A 19,234-nucleotide genomic window follows, 5' to 3' on the forward strand; every position below is an offset into this window, starting at 1 on the left:
CCCAAATTAGTAGAATTAGGAATGCAAAAGGGGAGATAACAACAAACACCATGGAAGTCCAGGAAATCATCAGAGATTACTTTGAGAACCTATATTCAAATAAATTTGAAAATCTAAAAGAAATGGACAGATTTCTAGATACATATGATCATCCAAAACTGAACCAAGAAGAATTAATCACCTGAATAGATCAATAACACAAAATGAAATTGAAGCAGCAATCAAGAGTCTCCCCAAAAAGAAAATCCAGGACCTGATGGATTCTCTGCTGAATTCTATCAGACCTTTAAAGAACTGATACCAACCCTCCTTAAGCTGTTCCACGAAATATAAAGGGAAGGAAAACTGCCAAACACATTTTATGAAGCCAGTATTACACTTATCCCAAAACCAGGCAAAGACACCTCCAAAAAGGAGAACTATAGGCCAATCTCCTTAATGAACATTGATGCAAAAATCCTCAACAAAATAATGGCAAACCGAATTCAGCAACACATCAAAAAGATTATCCACCACGACCAAGTAGGCTTCATCCCAGGGATGCAGGGGTGGTTCAACATACGAAAATCAATAAACGTAATAAACCACATTAACAGAAGCAAAGACAAAAACCACTTGATCATCTCAATAGATGCAGAAAAAGCCTTTGATAAGATCCAACATCATTTCATGATAAAAGCTCTAAGAAAACTAGGAATAGAAGGAAAGTTCCTCAACATTATAAAAGCTATATATGACAAAACTACAGCCAGCATTATACTTAATGAAGAAAAACTGAAACCATTCCCTCTAAAATCAGGAACCAGACAAGGATGCCCACTATCCCCACTCCTATTCAACACAGTACTGGAATTCCTGGCCAGAGCAATTAGGCAAGAAGAAGGAATAAAAGGAATACAAATAGGGAAAGAAGCTGTCAAAACATCCCTATTTGCAGACGACATGATCCTATACCTTAAAGACCCAAAAAACTCTACTCAGAAGCTTCTAGACATCATCAATAGCTATAGCAAGGTAGCAGGATATAAAATCAACATAGAAAAATCATTAGCATTTCTATACACTAACAATGAGCAAACTGAGAAAGAATATATGAAAACAATTCCATTTACAATAGCCTCAAACAAAATCAAATACCTAGGTGTAAACCTAACAAAAGATGTGAACGACCTCTACAAGGAAAACTATAAACTTCTGAAGAAAGAGATTGAGGATGACTATAGAAAGTGGAGAGATCTCCCATGCTCATGGATTGGTAGAATCAACATAGTAAAAATGTCTATACTCCCAAAAGTAATCTACATGTTTAATGCAATTCCCATCAAAATTCCAATGACATTCATTAAAGACATTGAAAAATCTACTGTTAAATTTATATGGAAACACAAGAGGCCACAAATAGCCAAGGCAATACTCAGTCAAAAGAACAATGCAGGAGGTATCACAATACCTGACTTCAAACTATATTACAAAGCAATAGCAATAAAAACAGCATGGTACTGGCACAAAAACAGACATGAAGACCAGTGGAACAGAATAGAGGACCCAGATATGAAGCCACACAACTATAAGCAACTTATCTTTGACAAAGGAGCTAAAAATATACGATGGAGAAATAGCAGCCTCTTCAACAAAAACTGCTGGGAAAACTGGTTAGCAGTCTGCAAAAAACTGAAAGTAGATCCATGTATATGACCCTATACCAAGATTAACTCAAAATGGATCAAGGATCTTAATATCAGACCCCAAACTCTTAAGTTGATACAGGAAAGAGTAGGAAATACTCTGGAGTTAGTAGGTATAGGTAAGAACTTTCTCAATGAAACCCAAGCAGCACAGCAACTAAGAGATAGCATAGATAAATGGGATCTCATAAAGCTAAAAAGCTTCTGTTCATCAAAAGAAATGGTCTCTAAACTGAAGAGAACACCCACAGAGTGGGAGAAAATATTTGCCAACTATACATCAGACAAAGGACTGATAACCAGAATATACAGGGAACTTAAAAAACTAAATTCTCCCAAAACTAATGAACCAATAAAGAAATGGGCACGTGAACTAAACAGAACTTTCTCAAAAGAAGAAATTCAAATGGCCAAAAAACACATGAAACAATGCTCACCATCTCTAGCAATAAAGGAAATGCAAATTAAAACCACGCTAAGATTCCACCTCACCCCTGTTAGAATAGCCATCATCAGCAACACCACCACCAACAGGTGTTGGCGAAGATGCGGGGAAAAAGGAACCCTCTTACACTGTTGGTGGGGATGTAGACTAGTACAACCACTCTGGAAAAAAATTTGGAGGCTACTTAAAAAGCTAGACATCGATCTACCATTTGATCCAGAAATACCACTCTTGGGGATATACCCAAAAGACTGTGACACAGGTTACTCCAGAGGCACCTGCACACCCATGTTTATTGCGGCACTAGTCACAATAGCCAAGTTATGGAAACAGCCAAGATGCCCCACCACTGACGAATGGATTAAGAAAATGTGGTATCTATACACAATGGAATTTTATGCAGCCATGAAGAAGAACGAAATGTTATCATTCGCTGGTAAATGGATGGAATTGGAGAACATCATTCTGAGTGAGATTAGCCTGGCCCAAAAGACCAGGGAAATCATATGTTCTCCCTCATATGTGGACATTAGATCACAGGCAAACACAAGGGGATTGGACTTTGATCACATGATAAAAGCGAGAGCACACAAGGGAGGGGTGAGGATAGGTAAGACACCTAAAAAACTAGCTAGCATTTGTTGCCCTTAACGCAGAGAAACTAAAGCAGATACCTTAAAAGCAACTGAGGCCAATAGGAAAAGGGGAACAGGTACTAGAGAAAAGGTTAGATCAAAAAGAATTAACCTAGAAGGTAACACCCACGCACAGGAAATCAATGTGAGTCAATGCCCTCTATAGCTTTCCTTATCTCAACCAGCAAAAACCCTTGTTCCTTCCTATTATTGCTTATACTCTCTCTACAACAAAATTAGAAATAAGGGCAAAATAGTTTCTGCTGGGTATTGAGGGGGGGAGAGGGGGAGGGGGCGGAGTGGGTGGTAAGGGAGGGGGTGGGGGCAGGGGGGAGAAATGAACCAAGCCTTGTATGCACATATGAATAATAAAAGAAAAATGAAAAAAAAAATTCTTCCTTCCTCCATCAGAAAGCAGGGAGTGTTTTAAAGGAAGTGCTAGAGGTTTCTTCACAGGGCTTGGTCTTGGTTTCAAACCCCTTAGAAGCTGGTAGAGTGGCTCAAGTGGCATAGGACCTGCCTAGCAAGCGTGAGGCCCTGAGTTCAAACCCCAGTGCTGCCAGAATAAAAATGAGTGAATGAATGAATGAATAGATGAATGGGTGAGTGACAAAAGCACCTTAGTGTCTTGGCCTTTGACTCTGGGAGAATAATAGCAAGCTTACCGTGTTCCCTCTGGACTCTAGCAGCCTGTGTGTGTGTGTGATCATGTGTGTGGTGACTGTGCATACATGTGTGACATGTGCACGAGTCTGGCACATATAACGAGCATATGTGGCACATGTGTGTATACGTGTGACGTGTGTGCATGAGTGCAGTACATGTGATCATGTGTGTGCATTTGGGTGATGCATGTATGTACGTGTGTGATGTGCGCACGGTGTGGCATGTGACCATGTGTGACCATATGTGCAGTGCACCATACATGTGTGATGTGTGTGCACAAGTGTGGCGTGTGTGAACAAGTGTGTGCATATGTGTGTGGTGCGTGCATGTACATGTGATGTGTGTCACGTGTTAATGCATGGTGTGCATTAACGTGTGTGCACGTGCATGCTGTGTACATGGGTGTGCCATGCATGGCATGAGTGCCTATGTGTAACATGCATGTGATCACACATATCTGGGACATGTGTGTGCACAGATGTGCGTAAGTGGCTTGAAACTGTGGTGCTGAGCCTTAATGGATGACAGAGAGGAATGTCTGCTTTGTGAAAACTTCAGACCCCACCCCATCCTGCTCCATGAGCTCAGAGACACTTTAAAACACCATGAGAAATCAATCTACCAACACATACTGATTTCCATACGTAAATAACTCCCCAGACCAGTGGGGACAACAGCAAAGAAGGCCACTTTTCCATGGGCTCTGCAGGTGACCAGTGCCCATAGCTCTGGGTGGGCATAGCATTTCTGAAATAGTCGACAGACAAGTGGCCTCAGTAGCTGGCGTTCCCTGATGATCTGGCCTCTGGCTCTTTCACGAGCCACTTTCTCTTTCACTCCTGCAGGCTTTCTCCAATAGGAGGAATGACCCAATTGTACCAGTGACAAAACTAAGGCTTGAAGATAAAACTTCACAACCATGTGCGGGTGGGAGAAGCGGGTGTGGAAGCGGGTGTCGAACTTAGACTCGAGGACTCTCTACGTGGGTGACACTGCATTACAACCCAAGGAAGCAAGGCCAAAATGCTACCAGTTCTTCCTCATATACAAGTGTGGTGTTTTCAGATCAACAAGGCAGTTATCTCAATTGTGGGAGGGGGAAGGGAAAGTCCCTAAACGTCAAATTATGCAAAAAATGAACTTACAGATATTGATGTACCAAGCAACATGTATGCACTATGTAACCCTTGTAAAAAAATTTAATTAGCAAATACCACGCACCCGGAGTCTTTCCTTAGACTCTACTTTCAGGAAATAGGTGTAAAGTTTCTTTGCACTAATGGCTGAGGATTGCGATTAATGAAAGGAGAGTGGCCTCACCTCCCCAGCCTCCCCCCAGTTCAGCACAGCTTTGCTTTGCCCACCTTGGGGATGGCGCTCACAGACATGTTAGCACTAATTACCATATTAGGATTTTTGCAACGGATTCTGCTAAGTCTCCTGATTCCTGGAGAAGTTAAGTGCTCCCCAGGCCACCTGACCTCTTCACAATGACCTCCACAGGGGCCACCTCAGTCACACAGAAGTCAAAGAGACAGACTCCAGTTGCAAGTCTACGCCAAGGAAGGAAGCAGCTAGAAACCACTCTTTCTTTAGATCGATGAGCAAACTATTTATTTTATGGAAGGTGATAGTTGGAAATCACACAGCAATAGTATCGTGCAAAGGGGGAAAAATGGTTTCTGAACAACAGGCTCCTGTGGACCCCAAGATCCACTCGTGGAGCTGGTATGTTTCACCTGAGCAGTAAGCCTCATCCAGGTGGCACCTGTGAACACCTTTCCACAGGGATCCAGCTCTTGTCAACCTTTCCAGACAAGGAAGGAAAACTTGAGGGTCCACTTACTGGTATCTGTGAGATAAAAAGGCAGGGCGTCAAATACAACCAGCTTTCCAGGGTAGAGCAGGTTTCAAAGATGCTTCTTAGCCTATTATCTGTAATCTATTACTTGACCTCACAGACAGCCATTGCTAGAGAACAGGCACTGCAAACCCCCCCCACACACACACACAAAAAAATAGATAGACCACCTCACATCATAGGACAATGTCCTGGAAACATCAACCAGACGTGTACCCCCTGGCCACTCATCAGCTGTCACATTCTGAGAAGGACACTGTATCATCTTGGGGGTGACAGTAGTGATGAAAGGGGAGAGTCACCACCTCCCATGCATCTTGCATACATCTGTAGAAGATGCATGTGTTCACGTCATGCTGTCTGTACTATTTCCTTTGCCTCCAAAATAGGCTAGATGGGGATTTTAAAATGGAACTGCTTACTCTCGTCTTCTCCCCCCCCCCGCCAAAAAAAACCTTTCAAACAAAGCCTTTTCAAAATACTTTTAGAATGAGTGCGCGTGTGTGTAAAGGGTGAAAGAGCCGAAAAGGAAGAAAAATAGGGGGTAGGAATTGAAACAAAATAAATCAAAAACAGAAAAATAAAAATGAAGTTGTCAAGTCAGTGACCTGGGGAAGGAGCTGCAGACAGCTTGGCTGGCTTTGGGCTTAAGAACTGGGGCATGTGTGGGGGTTGCTGAGCACTCCAGGAGCCACCACCACCACCAACGGGAGCCTCAAGTCCTGGGCCCTGTGGACTGGGCGTCAGTGAGTGACTCTGTGCAACCCAGAGGCTGCTCCTTCACTGTCACAGGAGGCTTCTTTGTGCACATGAAAGCCTCTCTTGCCGGCATGGGGCAGATTTTCTCCCTCCCCATGTCCCCACACTGCCACTTCTCCACCTTTTCAACTCTCTCTGGGCTGTTGGAGAAGGGCCGCCACCCACCAGCCCTGACCTTGTGTGGGTAGAAATGTGGGTGGAAAAAGTTTTTCCGATACTAGAATTCATGCACTGAGTTTAATTAGCACACTGAGCCATGTTGCTGCACGAGACGCTCCATGCTCGCTGCAGACTTAAAGCTGCCATTTAGCCACTTGTACCCACAGGTTAGAACCTCCGAACTGGGATCTATGGCCCTTTCCAGCCCCCTCCAATAAGCTTCATGTAAGTGACAGCCTTTCCTTAATAATTTGGAAGGTGTTGCCTGATTTGACTTAACTAGATTTGTATAGAGAATTAAGATGTTAGGGAAATAACCCCAAAATTGTTTGTGTGACTTTTTTCCTAGAACCAATAAGAAATGATTATTCCTAGAAATTTTGAAAGGTAAAAATTAAACCTCAAACTGTATAAAGATTTACATTTTCTATAGAACATCCAGGTGACCTGCAAGCTAGTGACTGCCTCTACAGTGGCTGTTTGGTTGATAGACTTGCCAAATATTTTCTTCCTCCTGCAAACGAATTTGCAACAATGCATATATTCTCAAAGCAAAGAGTGCTTGTTGGCATTTTTTTTTAACTTCCATTTTAAAACCAAGTTGACACTGTTTGGATGGGTGACTTTTTGCCCCAGTCCTAAGGGTGGTACAAGAAGGCAGGGATTCGAACAAGGTCAGAGACATACTCATGTATGGCCCTCCCAGGCCAATGTAGCTGTCTTTGAATCCCAACTCCGGCTTGCCACAACCATGTGGGTAAAGCAAATTTTTGTGCCACTCAGAGTCCCCACTGGGAAGCTGTACCTTGCCTGGGATGTGAAGTGTCCTGAATGAGAGAAAGCCCCTAAGGTGCAGAAGGCAGTGCCCACCAGGCAGGAGCATCCAACAGCAGCTGCTGTAGGTGGTGACATCATGGCCACTTCCCCCACATGGTGCCTGGACACTCCAGGCAGAAATGTCCAACAAATTAATGCCAGCTCCTGAGGACCCTAACATCTAGTCGTTCTGTGAATGAAATCCCTTTCAAATCTATGAGAACTACATGGAAACTTCAGGAATGCGGGCAAGACATCATTCTAATTAAGGCTGAATGGACAATTCAGTGATTGATCTTGATTTTTAGGGAATCTATGAGCTTGACTTTTACAACCCAAATAGAGTTGTGTGTGTGTGTGTGTGTGTGTGTGTGTGTGTGTGTGCGTGTCTGTTTCAGCAATGAAGCAACACAGAGGCTAAAAACCATGGGGGAGTTGATGGTCCCCCCCTCAAAGGTAAAGTTCAGTACAGTCCACAGGGAAAGGGAGGGGTGGAAGCACATTCCCCAGGAGACAAACCCACCTCCACCTCGGCAATCAAAAGACCCAGCTAAACAGGGCTCAGGTAATCAAAGCTGTAATGCCGTGATAGAAAACTTTCAGGTTAATGTCAGCTCCAGCCTACGGTGATCATTTTTCCTGTGTCAAAACGGCACTTAATTTTCTCATTGTAAAGCCACAGACTAAGAATAGGCAGGTGGGGGGGAGGAGAGACCTTCTACTCCCATTTGCCTTCCTGCCTCTCTTCGTGTCTAAGAAGATCTGCATTGCCTTCCTGCCGCCTGTGGGGTGCTACACATATCGGAGAGGGGGGCTTACTCTGGTGCCCATGACCTTTTCAGTCTGCCTGCTCACCCATTGCCAGCCTCCCGAGCCAAAAGAGCAGAGAGATGCATTGTGGCATCAGAAGGCAGAGTGTGCTGGTTCTAGAGACAGCTGATCCTGGTGGCTGATCCTGGGTCCCTCATTGACCCTGCTCATTGCCTCAGTTTCCTTTCCTAAAACTCAGAATATAGTGGCTGCCCTCACAGAGAAGTTGTAGAGCCCTGGGAGCTAGACATTCCACAGAACCAGCACTCCAAAATAAAAAAATATCCTTATCCTGCTAACAGGACGCCCAGCCTCACTGCAGAGGGCTGTTGCTTTTAGTTACACCATTTACATGTGGCCCAGGGGCCCAAGGTTCACCCACCAGGCCACTTTTAGGGCGTAATTAATAGAGTAAATCAGAGCTGGCCCCTAAACCTTTGCTTCACACCCTCTCCACCCCTCTGTTCTCCCTCCTCGCAGACACTATAGGTCTGCCCTCACTTCCTGCAGGGCCCATCCCCCTGGACTTATGGGGCACTGGGCCAAGTCTGTCTCCTACCAGCCTGGGTGCCCCCTGAGGGTGGTACCATAGTCCATACCCCTGACCCCCTTGAAGGATCCATGGCCTGGCACACAAAAGCTCTGGAATATGAGCCTGACTCCTCCTCCCAGTGCACCTATGGTAATAAATATGGACATTTTTGGTTGTCATGACTGGGGGCGTCCCTGACACACCTAGGAAGAGGTCAGGCTTGCACCAAACATCCTACTATGCATAGGGCAGACTCCACAAGTGAAAAGTGTCAGTTGAGGACTGCTGAGGGACCTTGATCTGCAGAAATGATGCTCAGGTTACTCCAGCAAGGTCCACCCAAAGCCTGAACCTAATGTTAAGCTGGAGGGGGACACCATTTCTATAAGCCTTACCAGTCAACCAAAGTATGGGAAATGCTACATACTCACAACTCTCTGCATTGCTCCAAAATAACATAACCAAAGATCTACAACGATTTTTCACAGTGAAAGCTGGGGGAGAGCCTCCAGCATCCAGCAGACCCAGACGAAGCTTGCCCTCTGCCCACCTAAATGCATGGCATGGCAGACATTAACCAAAACATGGTGGCCCCATGAACTGGTCATTGTAGGCCCTGCCCACCCTAGGCACTGCCTGGGCCCAAGGCTCACTGCATAGCTCCTGAGCTGCTTCCATCTCTGTCTGCTTTCATTTGGGAAAAAAAAATCAAATCAAGTCAAATAGGGTCTGAGAAAGGTGGTCGGCGCTGCCCGCGGTTCATGTTCTGAGGATGTGTTTCCTGGCACTTTCCGACTCTTTCCACTTATTTCTGCACCAAGCCCTCAACCTCAGATGCACTGCAAACTTGCTGATCTTTCCCGATGGTGTCACTGGGGGGTGAAAAGAGAACACCTGAGAGCAGGTGCTTCCAGCAAGCAGCACAAACAGCACCACCTTCATACAAGCATGCATGCATGCACACACATGCACACACATAGGCACACACACACACACACTGCCAGCACCACTACGGACACCCTGCTACCTGGCTTAGCTTTTACCAACTGCACGCATCATCTGCTCACTCCCCGAAAGACACTCAGTGTCACCAAGAGGAACATCACCAGTAACCCTAAGGGTTGAGAACTGAATAATTAATCCCTCTCCTTATCGAAGACCTTTGTCATCAATGCAACTCCCTATGGGGCATGACATAAAACTCACAGGTGAGGCCAGCTAGCCAGCTGCAGAGCCCTCCATCCCCACCTCCCCTAGAAGCCACCACTTGCCCTCCAGTCCTCTGCAGCCTCAGTCACAGCCTGCATGGCCCTGACTGGCAGTGGCAGAGAAAGCATCTCACCAAGTTGAAGGAATTTATGATTCTAAACAACAGCTTCCCAGTCCATGAGATGGTATAAGATCACCTGAGGGCCAGTTTCCTTCTAGTGTGGACCGAAGACCTCACCTGGTAACAGGAGAAAGCAGGCTGAGCACTCACTGGCAACAGGTCCTGTCAGAAGTGCTGTAGGGCAGGGAGGTGGGGAGGACTTCTGTCCTCTGCACGGACTAGAGTTGACCTATAGAAAATTCCCTTCTGTTTTTAAATTTGCATCAAGCCTCACTTTAAATAATGTTGAGAACAAAATGCAAGTCGATATTTCAGCTTACTTAAAAGGCTTATTAAAAACACTAAATCCAAAGATGTTAAAAAGCTATAATTGTCCTCATTCAAACTAGAAAAATAAATCTATTTGCTTTCTTCTTTTATGATACTCTTCTTCTTTAAAAAAAAAATAAGTTCATCTATATTCTCACAAGCATCATTGCTGTCTTTTTCTTCCCCCTCTCCATTCAAGGCACTTTAAAAACACCTGTGCCATTCATAGCCAACTTTTAAGCAAAAGGCAACCGTGTTTGGGAAAGGCTGTTTAACTCCAATTTCCTGGCACCAGAGATAAGCTTGTCTTGCTCAAAAAAGTAAGATGAAGCTTGGAGTTCACTTGAATGGGCTCATGGGTTTTATAGGTCGGAGCTGACGGACATGTCCTCGGGTACGTAAGGCACACACACACAAACTCCTTGGTCAGCTTTCCAAGACTCAGCAGGCAACAATTCCACATCTCAGCACTGCCTTCAGTGCCCAGTGGGCAACTGTGACTGGCAGGGCTGTGCCTCCTGACCACTTTCCTATCCTCCCCCATAAAAGGACCATTGGCCTCTGGCTTGGACCAGTGCAGCATGACTGTTGCTCACCGCCTGCCCCAAGACTTCCACGAAGACAGCCCCGGCCAGCAGTAGAGTTGCTGAGTGGTAAGGATCTGAAGGCTGCTCAGAAGTCAAGCACTCCAGGCACAGAACAAGATGGGTTTTTGGAGCACTGGTCCAAGAGAATGGAAATTTGTCGAAAGCATTTTCTCCAGGTTTTCAATAATTACCATTTATATCTCCAGGAACTGTTTCCCCAACCCAGTTGAGGGTGAAAGCATTTTAAAGACGTTCCCTGCAAATGACATATGAGGTACTAACCCTTTTTTTCATATGCCCAGATGTTAAGTTCACTTTCATCACATTTATGCAAATTTCATTTGAACAGTAAATCAAAAGAAATCTTAAATCATTGTACACTATTTAAAAATCAACACTCCACCCGGTTTACTTGCAGTGATATTAGCATAAAGTCACAGTTAATGGACCAGAGGTAGAAAGCAAATGTCACAACCTCTTCTTCCATATGACGGCTGCAGAGAGACCTGAGTCCCTGGCTGGCCATCCGTCACATCCAAATGTCTCAGAGGCCTGGTCATAGTTGGATTCCAGTGTCACTAGATTAAGAGTTAGGTATTCTGGACATCAAAGGCTTCTAAAAGTTTTCCAAACTTTGGAAAAACAGGGGTCCTTCAGTTCCAGAGACCTGTCACTCATGCCAGCATCTGAATGAGGCACAGAAGCCCAAGACAGGGGCTCAGGGGTAGTACTTCAGGCAGCTGGTCCCCTCCTTGCCAGGGAAAAGTTAATTCCTAGGGCTCCTCGGTTGGTCCTGCATTTGTCTGGGAGCTGGACGTCAGCGTGATCATTACCAAGCAGCTCAGTCAGGCGGTTAATGGTGGAATGAGGAGACATTTGCACTCAGCTATCAGAATGACATCATAACTAAAGCAGTCTTCAGCCCAAGCCTTAGGCTCCCTCTGAGCAGAGGCCAGAGGGCTGCTGGGGGCGCCCCCCTGTGACTCCCCTGGCTCTTGCTTGCCTCTCTGGCCCTTGCAGGCAGGGTGGTGAACCAGTTACCTCCTGCGAGTTGCCAGGCTGGCCCAGCAAACACGAACGAGGGCTTACAGACTTCCCTGAAGCATTTGACCTCCCCCCAACACCTCCAGTTTCTACTCACTGTAAATAATAACATATTATGTATTTTAATAATCTGAAAGACGGTAAGACCGCTTCCCTCGGCAAGCAAGAACTGGCGTTTTAAGAATGCAGCTGCATCCTTGCTATAAGATTTATGACATTTCCAACAGAATTGTCAATCTGTAAGTGACCCTGTCTTTAGCATAGAAGCCTTCTAGCTATAGAAATAAATGACGCTGGGGGAAGGGGACACGCTAAGTGAGAGCCCTTCCTGCTCTTGTTTTGGTAGCTTTTCTTCCTTTTAAAGCACAGCAGAACGCACACACACACACACACACACACACACACACACGGAGACACAAACCTTAGAATAATGAGAGAGACATTGGCGACAAGCTGGATCTGCGGCGCGGTGTGATGAACAGCCAGCCCCGCTTGCTCGCTCCCTTGCTCGCTCGCTTGCAGCTCAGCCTTGCACCGCCGCGGCGGGGACTCACTACCCTCCCCGGACCCAAGATGCCCAACTCCACCGCGTTCCCAAGATCGCCACTCCAGTCTCGCTACAGAGACACGCGTGGCCCAAACACCTCACCTGACGGACAAAGTCGAGAGACAGAGGGGGAAAAAAGTTGTGCGAGCAGGCAGCCGGGCGTGTGGCTGGGGAGCCCGCGGATGCTGCGCTCCGGTGGCTCGCGGCTCGCAGCCCAGGCCGGCAGGGCAGCGCGCAGTCCCCGCACCGCTCGGGCCCGCTCTGCGCGCTAACCTCGGGGCGCGCCGAGGCCACCGCAGGGCACTTACTTGGCACTTGCTTTGAGTGTGCAGGTCGTCGCGGTTTTCACTTGGGTTTTCAAACAAGTTTCAGGGAGGAAGAAGGAGGCGAAAAAAAAATCCAATTATGCAAATGGCTCCGGACTGGGAGGCGCGCGTTGGGTCTGACGCCGCTACTGTACGAGTTCTCGGAGCAGCCCGGGCCGGGCAGATTTATGGGGGCGCGTCACGGCTACGCCAGGTCCCGCCGCCGGAGCATCTCGAAGTTAATTAAAGCGGTAATGTCCACTTTCCTGGCGACCCTCGGTGCGTGGGTTTACTATTTCACTATCAAGCCGGACCCGGGCTGGGGGGCGGGGGCCCCTCTCCCCACCCCTCTCCTTTTCCCTCTTCTTGCTCCCCCTCTTTTTCCTCTCTCCTCCTCTCCCTCCTTTTCCCTCTGTTTCGTCTCTTTAAGTCGCCTGCCTTCCACTCAGTGAACAATGAACAAAGATGTGAGTGGTGGGAAAAGATCGCCCCCCTCCCAACCCGGGCAGTGAGCAAAGCCGGTCTTAAAGTAAAAATCTAGTTGCTTATAACAAACTGGGTAGGAACACGGTGCGTCCCCACTCTAACCTCCCCCTCCGCACACATATACACGCACGCACACGCCCGCACGCACACCCCACCCCAAGTTCACCTAAGCCCGGGGCTGGTGACTGGGGCGCCAAGGCCCGGGCGCGCTGGAGCTGCCCAACTCGCCGGGGACACCGAGGACATCAGGGACGTGGGGGCGGCGCTCATTCGGGCCAAGATCGCTTCCCGCGGCCCTCCCTGTCTGCTTCCCCACCCCCATCCCTGCAGCCCTCTCCCAGCGTCTACACCGACCAGCCCCGGCCCGGTGGCCCGCTCAGGCTGCCCGGCGGCCGGATGCGCTCAGCAAACGCGGCCCCTGTCGGATTTCTGCTAAACTGCAGAGCGGAGACGGCGGCAGCGGCTGCCGGGAGAAGGCACCGGAGGAACCGGAGGCCGGCTCCGCGCGCGCTCTACCCACCCCGCACGCTCGCCCCGAGCCCCGGCCGGGCCGCCCGCTCCCACCCGCGCGCACTCCCCAGGCCGCACACGCACCGGGAGCCCGAGCCCCGCAGGCCAGGCCAGCGCGCAGCGGCCCGATTTTCTGCTAAAGTGAAAAAACTGAGGCGACAGACAAAACCCGTTAGACACAACAATATCTGCAAACAAAACCCGGCCGCCGCTGCAAGCGGCGCGCAAGGGCCGGGACCCCGCCCTGCTCCCCTTTGGCCCCCAACCCCTTGCTCCCGCCCTCAACCCCAACCTTCCACTCCCCCATCACCCCAGTGGAGAACTCGGGGCGTTGTGTATACGGTCCCCAAGACGCGGACAGCAGGAAGGACTCACAATATAGGAGTGAAAAATAAGTGGGGGGGCGCTTAACTTTCCACCTGTCCCCCAAAAAGCACATCAGGACTTTCGTCAGAAGACTTAAGTGGAGGAGGACTCAGGGGAACATCTCTCTCTCTCTCTCTCTCTCTCTCTCTCTCTCTCTCTCTCTTTCTCTCTCTCTCTATTCTCTTCTCTTATCTGTAACTTCCCGACGCCTCGTTTTCCATCTTCCCTCACTTCCCATACACCCATCTATACACAGACATCTATATTTTAAATTATTTGCAAACCTGCAACAGATGGGCGCATGGAGTTCCGGGCACTTTCCTAGTCACCAAAGAAAAGCCCCCCCCCCCTCCATTTTTATTTTTTATTATATTTTTGCCTAAAATGAAGTCCCGCCTATGACTGTTTTCCTTAATTCAGCTTCAAAAATATAAATGCCTTCAAGCAAACAGAAAGGTTTATTAGCAACTATCATTCTTACCCCAGCCATAAGTCTGGGTTGGAGATGCGTTCCCCCCAAATTGCGCTCTTCCCCAACCACCTCCCCCCTCCAGCCACGCCGCCCTCGATTCCACCACCACCACCTTCCGGAGCCCCCCACACACTTCACCGCCCTCTTGGCCTGCTTTCTTCAGCCCAGGACTGGCGGGCTTCGTTCCCTCTATAACCTGTTACTTGATTATTTATTTCTGCCCGGCCCCCTCCGCCCCCGAGGCCGCGGCCTGGCCCGGGCAGGTGCTGCGAGCGCCGCCTGCGCTGGCAGGCGCCGCGGCCTTTTCCTGGGGTCGCGAGTTCGGACCCCCTGGCATCGCAGCCGGGCCTCGGCCTTGCCGGGTTCCCGGGGCTCAGGAGGCTGATGAAAACACAAAATGGCAGGTCTCGGCGGCCCTGGAGCCGGCAAGTTTGATACATTGTAAGCATCGGCTAACTTTAATTATTTAAAAAAAAAAAAAGCTACAAAATTACCCTCTCTTCCAGGCAAAAGGACCAAGAATCCCACTACCAGCGGCGGCGAGGGGACATCGGGAGCGAGGGGGACCCCAAATCCCCGCCGAGGAGAAAATGAAGAAAGTGACTTGAGCGAAGTTTGCGCGACCAGCCTCCCCCTCCCCTGCGGCTCCCCCACCCCCAGACCCTTTTCAAAGTTTCCGGGGCTGCGAGCGGCGCGCGGCCGCCCGCTCCCGGGAAGGGGGGAGGTGGTCGGGCCAGCGGGGTGCGGTGTGGGGTGGGGGAGGTCCCGCTCGCTCGTGCGCCCTGCGCGCAGGTCCCCCACCACCACCACTCCCCTTTCAAAGTAACGGTCCCGGGACCGCGGGCGGGGAGGTGGAGGCCCAGGCTCCGATCCCGCCCGCCACCGAAGTTCTCCAGCGCCATTAGGTGCCCGGTCGTAGTCGCCACTCCTCGGTTTCCTCTTTTTCACCCCTACTGGCATCTTCTCTCGCCCACGTCACCGCCACAGATATTTAATTAGACCGAATTTTTAAAATCGCGATGGGGCGAGAAGGACCCGGGCGGCAGGCCTCGCCGAGATGGGGCGGGGGAGGGGATGGGGGGGCTACAGCCAAGAGTCCAAACTCACTTTGCCACCTACCGGACGCCGCGGCCATCCCCCCCCCCACCACACACACTCTCTCCGCCCCAAGCCCGCGCGCGCTGCCTCCCCCTGCGCCCCCCGCGCGCGCCGCGCCCCGCGATCCCCCCCCAACACTATCACCACCACCCCACCACCACCACCTTTGTTTTCCTTACCTTAAACATTGAAAGGCGGGCGTCGGGAGCGAACTCGGGCACGTAAACGGAGCGTTGTAAAAGATTGTGTTCAATGAATAATGAAACATGTCCACACGATTGACTTGATCATTTTCCAGGGCTGAGGGGGGACGGGCGCCAGGCTTGCGCGCCTCGCTCGCCCACTAGGCAGAGCCCTGCGAACTGTTCCCAACCCAGCCCGGGCAGGGCAGTCTTGATTTTCATCAGCCTCTTTTGAAAATCGCCCCATTCATTGATACTCATCACCCAACCCCAGCAGACATCCCCATCCCCGGCTTGGCCTCCCCCTATCTGGTAGGTGAAATGCATTGTACCATTAAAAACGCTCTCCATTGTCGCCCTGGTATAATTCACAGCAACTAGATAGGTCTTTCGGCATTTAGCTTTGATGAACCAGAGACTGAACCCTTGATATAATAATCTACAAAGAATGGTGTGTGATCGTCCATTTTTTCTCTCTGTCTAGCAACTAAGAAACCATTTAACACAGCGCAGCTTGCATCTGACCTTGAGCTCATGTAAACACACTTATTAAAATCTATCTATTCTCCTAGAGCTACGTTCTGATTGTCAGACTCGTTACCGAGACATATATCAGCGCCTTTGCCTGTCACTACTTTGCATTCCTGCCTTTGACTAAAGAATTTTTTATCCAGCCGAGAGGGAAAGAGCGATTGCCACGGAGGGAGAGAGAGAGGGGAGAGATAGAGAGAGAGGAGAGAGGAAAGAGGAGAGAGAGAGAGAGACTGAGAGAGAGAGAGGAGAGAGAGAGAGAGGGAGAGAGAGAAGGGGAGAAGGGGAGAGGGAAAAGCGTAATTCTTACCTGCTTCCTCAAACTATTTAAAGTCTGTTTCTTTTCTGGGGGGGGAGGGAGAAACTCCCGGGTGAATCTCAGTGGACAGCGGGACGCGGAGAATCAGTCACAGCCCAGCGTTTAAGGGAGTCATCAGCGACCAAATGACGTTGATCTGCGCTGTAACCTTGTGGCGTATTTAATGTAAATAAGGCAGTTATGTTGCCAATCGCCGCGATACAAACACGGAGAGGTCCTCAGCCTCGCCTCCCGCGCCTGCCATTAGAGGCGACTTTATTTACAGACACTATTTAGGAGATCATGATAATTCTAAAACAATACTAGTGCCAAATGATTATGAAAATATGATTTTAATTAATCACGTAGTAGGCAAAGGAAATTAGCATACGGTAATTAAACTTCGAGAAAAACGTCACACGCAGGTTCTCTGCCTTATGGGTTCAGAATAATCATCGCGGTGGGCTCCAGTACTTAATTATCAAACAAAATAACTTTTTTAAAGGTAACTTTGCAAGGCTGGTCCTCCTGGAGGCAAAGGTTTTGGTAAATAATGTAAGCCCGAGGTAGCCCAGTGGAGATTTCAATGTGTGGTGAGGTTGGGTTTCTGTAAAGCAAAGTGGGGAGGGGGGAGGGGGGAGGAGAATGGGGGAAAAAAGCTGAATAATGCAATTATGGAGTCTCTGTCCTAGAGTTGACAAAAGCTGGTGCCTCAAAAGCCTCTTTGTTATGGGATTATATAATGATCCTGGTGTCGTTATGGAAAGAAAAAAAAGATTCAGTAATAATAATAAAAGAAGTACCCAGACACACCAATGGGGAGCTTGTTTTTAAAGAAAAGCTGACATGTGACATTGAGTATGTTAATAGCAGAAAGACAAAATCCTAAAGAGTTGACAAATAAAGAGAATATAAGAGAGAAGGAGGGAGGGAGGGAGAGAGAGAAAGAGAGAGAGAGAGAGGCCTGTGTTGTGCAAAATTAAGAAGTGATGGAAACATTGATTATTCACAATTCGAGCCACAGGGACACTTCAAACACTGATTCAGGTAAGGCTTGTTCTAGCCTGTTCAAACCAAATTTCCACAAGATGACTGGCGGGTTTAGACCCTGGCACCACATACTTCAAAAGCAAAGATATAGAAAAAGCTCCCACAACCTCCTATCACCACCCTCTCCAGCAGAAGGAGTTTACTCAGTTGCAAACAGGAGTCCAAGAGTGGCACAAGACGCAGGAAACTTCGCGCGGGGAGGAGCAATCCACCGCCGGCGGCCCGTGTTGGGGTGGCTGACGGCTCTAGTGCCACGCAGCAGCCTCGGGCACCCGGCCTGGCACCTCCCTGCTGGTGGGCCGCTGCCTCCAGGATGAGCCACCGGTGGGCACCTGGCCTGGTCATCTGGTCATCGCTGCCTGCACCCTGGGATCCTGCCCTAAGAATCTCTCTCTCTCTCTCCTCTCTCTCTCTCTCTCTCTCTCTCTCTCTCTCTCTCTCTCTCTCTCTCTCTCAGCGGGAAAAGAGATTTTTAAGTTCAACTCCCTATAGTGTTGTTGTTTTATTTTTAAAACCCCTACATACCCCCCCAACCCCCTCAAAAGTTTAGGAATTCAGAACACATTTTCCAGTCTGACCTGTATGAAATTCTCTTTGAACAAATTCCAAAATAAGAGGGTTTTTTTTTTTCCCTTGTGTGGAAATTACCCTTGCAATCACATCAATGATATCACTATCTCTATGGGAATGATAGCCGGACCAGTGGGGTGTTCTTTATTTCAATTCTTCGTGGATCAACTGATTATGCCCTGTCGTCTTTTGAACCTGTTATTGTAAGTCAAGTGATTCTTTATAAGTGACAGCTTGGACAAAGAGGCGAGCAGGGCCGAGCAGGTCGAAAGGAAGTGGCCATATGGACATGCAGAAAGGGCACTTTCTCCCTGACAGAATGGGGGTGGCGGTCTCCTTTTAACCCTCCAGCCGCCAGCCCCCACCTGGGCCTCAGGAGGGAGGCACGAACCCAGCCGGGTGTGTGTCCTGGCATCGCCCTGGTGCCCCCGGCAGAGTCCAGCTGAGCTGCAATAAGACAGTGGCCGCCAGGACCTGGACACCCTTTCTAGGCCAGAAGATCCAGTGCCCCCAGCATGTAAGGAGGGCCATTCTTCAGGTGGCCTGTGTAACCTAGGCTGGTGTCTCTTGTGGTTTTCTGAGGTGCTGTGTGGCCCGGTGTGTCAGGACCTGCTGGACAGGGACCACCCATGGCAGGGGAGACAAACCCCCACAGCTTGAGTTCAGCAGACCCATCAGGCAGGGGTTTCGCTGGCGCCCCCTGTCGGTGCCAGTGGGCTTTTCATCCTCCCAGGACATGTTCTGTGGCAGCCTGGACAGAGGAAGACCTGGATGAGCTGGGCACACATTGGCTGCAGGTTGAAGGCAAGGTGAAGGGTGGAGGGCACTGGACAATGGGCAGAGGCCTGGTGCTTTCCAGTGGCAGAACTTGCCCCCTCCCTGTGTCCCAGATTCACCACCTGCAAACACCACTCTATGTGTTCTGTAGTCACCATTTGTAGCTCTTGGGTGCTTTTCTCTCTGTCCCCACCTGCCAGCATCTCATGTAACAAGTGTTCCACCCCCTCAAGGTGAAAGTAACACCTCTCACACTAACATATTTGCTCTGACTTCTGTCATCCCACCCTCAAAAGTGACAGTGACTCCTGGTGTGACCAGACCACTACTTTGAGCTGTACTTTCTGTCAAAATATCACTCTTTAACTTCTTTGTATATGGCTCTTCCTCACCCTGCACTGTCC

General features: G+C 49.0%; 1 protein-coding gene across 15 annotated transcripts in view; it reads right to left on the minus strand.

The window, feature by feature from the left end:
• The window catches only part of Znf536 (zinc finger protein 536), a 463,499-nt gene extending 446,779 nt beyond the window's left edge, over positions 1-16,720 (minus strand). For 3 of the 15 annotated variants that reach the window (XM_074058802.1, XM_074058796.1, XM_074058795.1), the window contains exon 1: positions 12,494-12,781. The gene's annotated coding sequence lies outside the window, so the exon portion shown is untranslated. Of the gene's footprint in view, positions 1-12,059; positions 12,347-12,493; positions 12,783-15,601; positions 16,393-16,445 lie in introns of those variants that run through there. The other 12 variants (XM_074058788.1, XM_074058789.1, XM_074058791.1 and 9 more) reach the window with 8 other exon arrangements.
• Positions 16,721-19,234: the final 2,514 nt, after the last annotated feature.

The sequence above is a fragment of the Castor canadensis genome, chromosome 16 (genome assembly GCF_047511655.1).
Source record: "Castor canadensis chromosome 16, mCasCan1.hap1v2, whole genome shotgun sequence".
Taxonomy (NCBI): domain Eukaryota; kingdom Metazoa; phylum Chordata; class Mammalia; order Rodentia; family Castoridae; genus Castor; species Castor canadensis.